Below are 8,462 nucleotides of genomic sequence, written 5' to 3' on the forward strand. Positions count from 1 at the left end.
TTGACGTATACAAGTGCTCTTGGTATTTCGTGTAATTTTGTTGCTGCAATGTGTGTGTTGTGTTCTCATTTCTTTGTGATAAGATGCCTTACTACGCGTTGAAGCCTGATGAAAGTGATGCGGTGATTGCCCTGTTTAATGCTGGTAAAAAATCCAAAGATATCTCTAGGTAAACGAGTTTGAAGTTGAGAACAGTATAACGTTCGGTGAAATGCTTCAGGGACTAAGGAGAAGTCAAAATGCCCCGCCCAAGACCAAAGTTTTATAGACCTAGGAAACTGTCTCAAAGAACGCTAAAGATCATGAAAAGACAGCTGAAGAAGCAACTTTTTTTAACAGCTAGTGAATTAAATGAAAACAATCCTGCATTGCTTGGGAATATGTCCCTTCGGACAATGCAGTAGAAAATTCATGACGACTTAGGGCGACAAAGTTACAGAGTTCGCCGAAAACCCCTTCTTGCAGAGAATCATCGTAAGAAAATACTGGCTTTCTGTAATAAATATGGTACCTGGACTGTTAATGACTGAAAAATAGTGTTGTGGATTTATGAAGCCACGTTTTTTGTTAGTGGCATTGGTTGCCAACGAACGTACTGTCCTCATAGTGCTGATCACATCTTTCTTCAGCATTTGTCCATCTGTAAAAACCATGCCAGTATCATGGTCTGTTGTTCCTTTAGTTATGGTGGTGTAGGAGAGTTAGTTATCCATCCTAGAGAGCAGACTATGAATCAGTTTGTCTATTTTCAGCTATTAAACGATGCATTGGAATTGTCCTTTGCAAAAAGTGAAGCATCATTTTTATGCAAGATGAAGCTCCTTGTCATACAGCCAAAAGTATGCTATCTTGGCTTAAAGATGCTTGAGACATGTTTTTTGAAGATTTCCGAGAGCAAAGTCCAGACTTAAAGTAAAGCTATGGTATATCATAAAGAGACGTTTACAAGGTATGGACATTTCTACATTGTCTCTGCTGGAAGCTGCTATCAGGGAGGTTTGGGAAAATTTACCACTTGTTACCCACCAAAATGTCGCCTTGAGTCTTCCAGAATGACTGAAAGCATCCAAGAGTAAAAAAGGTTAACAAAATACTGACTAAATTTTATTTTGTGTTGTGTTCGGCGTCTTTTTATTTGTGGTTCTAGCTTTCACTTGTGTCGCGTCAATACTTTCCGCGCGCGCTGTATGTAGGGGCTATAAAGCACGTAAATCCGCTGAAATTCTGAACTAGATGTTTCAAGATTATCACAGTTACTTCTTTCTCATCTTCGCTCGAAAGTACAGTATAACATACCTGCAAGCGCTTTTGCTATGTCAATATATATGTACAACTGACACGATGATCGGATTCCACTAATGACTTCAGCTTCCCCTGGTTCACCAACTGCGAAATGGATATGATTTCTTCTCATACGTTTTAAGCCTTCCGTTTTAATGCTATTCCAATTCTTGAAGTATGTACCATGAATGACCGTTGGGGCTTCCTCAGCTGAATTGATAGGCTTTAGTTCAAGCTGCTCCACCTAAAATTATACCATTAAAGGGACAAATCAACACATGATATTTTTATTGGCTAAACGCTGCTAGCTTAAAACAAAATATTATGAAAATGCAATACTAAAGTACACACCGATCCTATCCTAGAGTCCACTATGCGGTGTTACATAGTACAGAGAGAAAAATAATCCATACACAGTGAATAGAGATGTCTGGTGCAAAAGAGAAACAGTAATACATTCAAAAGTGATTAAAACGCAATTGAAGAAAATTCAGACATACACTTTCACATACAATAAGTGTTTGACATACACAATTTGTGTATGTACTCTCTTTTTAATTACTGAGTCTGATATTTAATGTACTGTACTTGGCAAATTTATCTGAAAATAGTTAATAGTGTTACTTCATTATAAGTTAGTTAAGTGCTTTGCATTGTGTAAAAATTATGGCTCTTATTCACAGTCGTTCTTACGTGTGATTAACGTTATAGTAAGACTTGACTAACAAATGAATAATGCAGTAGTCAAATCCTTATATGAGGTTAATCACAAGCAAGAATGGCTCTGAATCCGACCCTATATGTTTTGAATAACATTATATCAAGTAAATAAATGTGTACTCATCGAAAACTATTGTATTATCAACTTTTAACGTATATTTAAGATTCTAGCAGCAAGTTCACGAAATGCTTCTTAGAAGTGAGCAAAGTTTCTACAAACTAGACAAAGTTACACAAGTGTTAAAAGGAGTTTTCTGCATAAGGTTTTCACAGCAAAAAAAATATTAAATAAAAATACATAAATAAATAAAAGAAGAGGATTCTAGTGCAAGAAAACTTAATATTTTGAAATGAAAAAAATAGTGCGAAAGTAAGAAGTCAGAGGATTGCCAGTGAGTTTCCCGAGGAAAATATCAACACCGAAACAACTAGTTAATCGTACACTTTCGTTTAAAAAAAATAATAAAAAAAAAAAGTTCAGAGACTAAATAAAAAAAAATAACCCTAGATCCTTACGTATTCTTTAGGTCTGCTTCATTTTCCCTGCATTATTGCTACAGACAGGGGTGGAAATTACACGATAATATTACGTATGCATATGATTATTTTATGGTAGATCAAAAAATAGCTACCATTACATGAAATTACTAATTTTAAGTCGTAAATTTGATACATTATTTATATTTTTAATATAGAATAATTAAAAACGAGAAAAGTGGAAGTAGGGAGAACATCATAAGCACGAATAGACTACAAATGATTAACCGTCTGATTTACGCGAATTGATAGTCGTTTCGTTGCCAATTCGAGTATTCCCAAAACATGCCTTTGTTTGGTTACCTTCCTTGGAGCAAAAACTAAGAAGTAATTTATGAAAAACGCATCGGAATCAGCAACGTAAAACCAAGAATATTTAAAATCAATCTGCTATTTTCTGGTAACTTACGATTTATCTTACCCGTCTTTTGCATAGGAGGTTGAAACACAGCTGTTTTTGTGTCCAAAGGGCTGGAGATCTCAAGATACTCTTATTTGCAATGCCAGTATTACAACCTTCACGACACAGTAAAGTTATCTATGTTAGAATATAATAGAACAGGACGCAAAATACAAAACTTCAAGGTAAAATACCGACATGTATTAATACATTTTGCTGCGCATAAGGCGGATTCCTTTCTTTTCTAATTTATTTTTCCAAAAGTGCCCTCTTAAAACTATATTCTTTTCGACAAGCAACTTAAGACATCTGTAATTTGTTTTCTGTAAAGTCCTTCAGTAAGTGCTTGTATGTTTATTTTAAATACTAATTACACAGTTACTTGCTGAAGGATTTTACAGAAAACAAATTACAGATGTCTTAAGTTGCTTGTTAAAAAGAATATAGTTTTAAGAGGGTACTTTTGGAAAAATAAAATAGAAAAGAAAGGAACCCGCCTTATTCGCAGCAAAATGTATATATATAATGATTTGTTTGTTACTTTTAACTCTAGCGTATGGGGTCCCTTGTTTGACTCCAGATCCTCGAAAACTGAACTTTGTGGTGGACAAACACTGTAAGCGTGGGTTTCCTCGGAGTTCCTTGTTTCCACCAACTTTCTTCATTCCATCATTATCATCCATCTCATTACTACAGTCTCCTTTAGCCTCAGTACTTAATCGTAGGACGTTAAACTAATAAAAAAAGTTTTTCTCTAAGTCAAGTTCTTTTCTACCTTTTGCCAATGCTGATGTTTGATTATGTTAAAATAACTTACGCATTTTAAATTAATAGTATCCGAGGACTGAAAGAAATGTATGATTCTTTTAAAAGTATTCTTCTCAGAATTTCAGTAGCTTATATATATATATATGTATATTTAAAAATAAACAAGAAACTTTGCACCCTTGCTTCTATCTCCATTTCTTTTCTGAGGCAAACCAACATGAAACTGAAGTAAACAATTGTATTCATGTTTAACTTAAAAGCTTCCTTTATCTGTTTAATTGCCTCAGATTGATATATCATATTTTCTTTATATTGCACAACTTAATGAAAGGTATACAGTATTCCTGTATGAATCCAAAACACAATTTTCAACCCTAGGTTCATTCGAACTTGCATTCTAACATCCTTTCATGAACACTTTAACGTTCGTTTTCTCTCATGAGATTATCTAACATGATATCAATACTATCGCAAAAATTGTAATTAAACATGGATTTACCCACATATGGCGTAAACCTTTGAACAAAGCTTTAGTAAAACACGAATTGAGCACTTCACTCACGGTTCTTCTACTTGAAACAGCAAAGAAGAGTACTACTCAGTAATAAGTAGTCGAGTAGTAGATTTCATGGAAAATACGAACATGATAAAGCTTAAGATCAGAGGGAATCCACTCTAGGAAGTAAGATTTTTTTTTTTTTTTTTTTTTTTTTAATACAACCACGGAAAAGAAAAGAAGATATTGAGGGTTAATAGTATAGTCACAAAAATATCATAATGAAGTTATTTATATCAAGAAACACCTATTTCATGCCAAAAGAGTCGCTTACATCAGGAACCAACAAATCTGAGTATTTCCTAGGTCTTACAGCTCTAAGATGAAACAAGCAAGGCCACAGAACATGCATGATACTGAAGTGAGTTGTTAACCGTTGAACGTAAAACACGTTACATCACAGCTGCACAACAGATGAAAAAAAAAAAAAAAACCTTTTTGTTTGTTTTACTTTCTAATGTTAAACTTTGTAATTAAATTTGCATAATGAAGTTACTTTTTTAAACACTTTTATTTGTTTGAAAATATATTATATGAAACTTATAAGTGAAAAATATATTTAAATAAAATCATACTGTTCTATAAAATGTAATAATAGAAAAGAAGCTTTTAAACGATTGTGATGTACTTTAGTTTCATATCTTTAATTATTACTTTTATACATACATATATAGATATATGAGTAACTTTATTCAGCAGGTACACTTGTATTCTTAACGATATATTTGAAAATATAAAAAGTAATTCTCACCATAATTAATAACGATACTTTGTGGTGAACAATCCTGTGTGCCTACAATTTTTCTGAGTTCTCTCGTTTTCTCTCACCTCCGTCCTCCCACCATTCGTTCGTTCTCATAATCACAATCTCCTTTAGCCTCGGAGCATAATCGTAGGATGCTAAAATATTAACCTTAATCAAGCCCTATCCATTGGTCTAGTGGCTTAGGCGCGCGCCTTTGGGGCACAGGGTTTCGGGTTGAATTTCCAGTAGGACAGTTTTGAAATTTTAACGTTTGTCGGATTCCACAGGCTATAGGTCTACATCTCATATAGCCTTGGCGCTGAAACGGGATGTTGAACTCCAACCAATCAACCAACCAAAATAAGCAAAGTTAAAAATGCATCAAAGCACAACAGCATACATATCATTATTTTAAACTAAATTTTGGGTAAAATTACTTTAAGTGAACAAATAAACCTCGCATTATTAACAAGAGTCCTGCTTCCAGTTTTCTGATTATTGTTTTTCCACCTTCTGTCTCAGTTTCATAAGTAATATAAGGAGGTGATACCTATACTATATAGACCTTGACCCAACATCTTCCGAAGTATGCTTTCCATTTTATGTTCTTAAAGTTCTAAATGTTTATATATTAAAGAAATCATCACGGAAACTGCATCAAACGTGAGCCTACTGATTGATTTGGCATTTAACTCCTCCTTCAGCGTGCAGGTTATGTGAGACATAAAAAGGGGGCTCCTGAGAAAGAACCAATCAATACTTTGAAGCAAATACAGTATAAAATAATAACAGATTATAGACTGAAAATGAAATCGGTGCTAAGTGTCAAAAATTGAAAAGTTCGGTTTAATGTCAAAATGTGAGCTATGTGTCTAACAATGTTCAGTTAAAATCGGGCTATCTAGTATTTACAGTGGCAGTAGTTCAAACAATCGCCAGAACAATGCGCGTGGAAAGTAATTTGGGATTTTCACTCAACATTTTCATTTTGGCACTTAGCACGGATTTTATAGCCAGTCTACAATTGTTTAATGTGGAACTACTATTCAGGTTTCTTTCAGCAACAAATATTTCTACCAGGAATCAAATATCGCGCGCAGAAAGTTCCCACGTTAGCCACTGGGCAGATGAGCTGTTTATATGGATCTGTTGTTTCATGTAGAATCCAAATAACATGTATCCTCACAGAGAATTAAACCCATGATTTCTACGTCATAACTAACCATTGAAGTTCCTTTTAAAGATAGTTTCTATTAAACAGCCCGTTCAGTTCCGTTTGGAGTTTTATTAGTAAATAAATAAATAAATAAATAAATAAATAATAATGAAAATATCACGAGCCCTTGAGTTTTAATTTACTTTTGCTAGATTTCTGAAGTCCGTAACTCCTTTTGTTTTATACGAAGTTTTATATGCCCGTCAAGCGATTTAGAAGTAGATAGAGGTTGACCGGTTGATGCAAATTCAGCGTCCCTTTGCGGTTTTAGTGTAAGGGGAAATTTCCATAATATTCAATTTTTTGATCATGTATTCAGAAAGCGCTGAATGTGAGGATTTGCTTAAGTTGAAGGTGTGAAATTCGGTAAATTCTTCATTGATTTTTTTTTTTATTTTTTAACTTCCGTTAACCCACCAGAGAAAAACCATGTGAGATGACGAAACACAAATTAATCAATTATCCTTATTGGAGATCGCACATCCTCCCTACCAAATGACAAGACTTTGGTGTTCAAACACTGTGGTGTAATGAGCGAGAAATCGTATCGAGTACAATCAAAGCCCCCGCCAAGGATGAAGTACAATATGTGACTGGCGGAAAGGAATAATCCAGCTGCCATTAATGTCGAATAATTAAGGATTATGACGGGTATAAATGATTGCTGTGTGCACAAGTGTTGCAAGGAGATCACATAAAGATGATCTACACAATGAGAGAGGCCAAGGGTGAAAATCTGTGGCAGGAGACGACCTTGATGAACGCATTAACCATATAGCTCGTAAAGGAGAGAGAAAAAAAAAAGTATGGTTTCTGAACTTCCTGATCTTGAAATTTCAGGGAAATCGGAAGCCGCATGAAGAAATTGAATTACATCAAGTAGTTCATCCTTCGTGGACGGTTCGAATTAGAGATGCAAGGACTCGAAAAAAAAAAAAAAGGATTTTTTGAAAAAAAAAAAAAAAACTAGTTTTCTTCTGCTTCGCTTTTCTGCTTGGGGAATTTTGGGCTTTTTTCAAAATTCTGCTTTAACTTGATAAAGCAGACTTTGTTTCGCTTTTCTATAACACAGAAAGTCATTTAATTACTGATTGATGCCGATAATAATATAAAACCTCGAAAATAAACCATGAATTTCGAAAAGATATTTCAAACAATTTTTCTTCAACATATTTACATTATGAATTCCAAAGGATTAACCAATGTATATAATAAGAATTTTTTAACCTCCTATATACAAAAGTAAGCAGGGTTGGCAAGAACCATGGTTGTTTTTGAAAATGCCAAAAACCCTTTTTTTTTGGGGGGGGGGGAAGTTTAAATCATGTTTTTTTCTTGGTTTAAACCAGGGTTTTTGATTTAGATATTTTGCTTTATGTATTTATATTACATATTCACAGGAATAAGTTTGTTTCGCCTTGGTGTCATTATGCAACAACGGGGTTATGCTGGAAGAGGTCCCATAAGCTTAATGAAGTCCGGTCAGTAAATTTCTTAAATTAACAAACTCCCGCCCTAGCCATTGGGAAAATCCCGTCATTACTTTAAATGTAAAACAATAACGGGAAAATCCTGTTATTGCTTTGCATGTAAAATTTAAAGGTCAACGTATCATAATCAGTACGCTAAAACTGAGGTATTAAATTACAAATTTAGTATGTAGATATCATTGAAAGTCCAATCCAAGCTAATGTTGGAAGCTACGTAGGCAATCGATAAATTTTGCCAATTTCTATCAATATATTTAAGAAACCTTGGCTTCTTTATAAAAAACAGGCATTCAGGCATGCAGAAATATACAATTTGGTTTCGTTTCGTATGTTTAGACTTCCTTACGTAATACCGAGATTATCAAGGAGAAGGCTTTCGCTTAAAGTGATATCCGAACCGCTACTTGGTTTACGCATGAAAGAAGTGTTGTGGTTCGACCGAGAATTGAACATGGGCCACTTTGATTAAAAGGTGAAAAGGAAATAAAACTAATGCAGATGGTTTGATATGTGGAAACGTCACCATGAAGTTCACACGATTCGCATTTTTCGTTCTTTTTATTTTTTTGGTTTAAACCAGTTACTTAAAAAACTGGTGTAAACCAGCCAACCCTAAAAGAAAACACTTCTTTAAAAAAGAATACACAAATAACTAGCAATATTGTATGTTATTTTTACTTCAAAAAAAATATTCCATGCCCTATTTTTGAAACAAAATAAAATTAAAATAAAACAAGAAAAATACTTAG

This window comes from Thermobia domestica, chromosome 9 (genome assembly GCF_964235325.1).
Source record: "Thermobia domestica chromosome 9, izTheDome1.hap1.1, whole genome shotgun sequence".
NCBI classification, from domain to species: Eukaryota; Metazoa; Arthropoda; class Insecta; order Zygentoma; family Lepismatidae; genus Thermobia; species Thermobia domestica.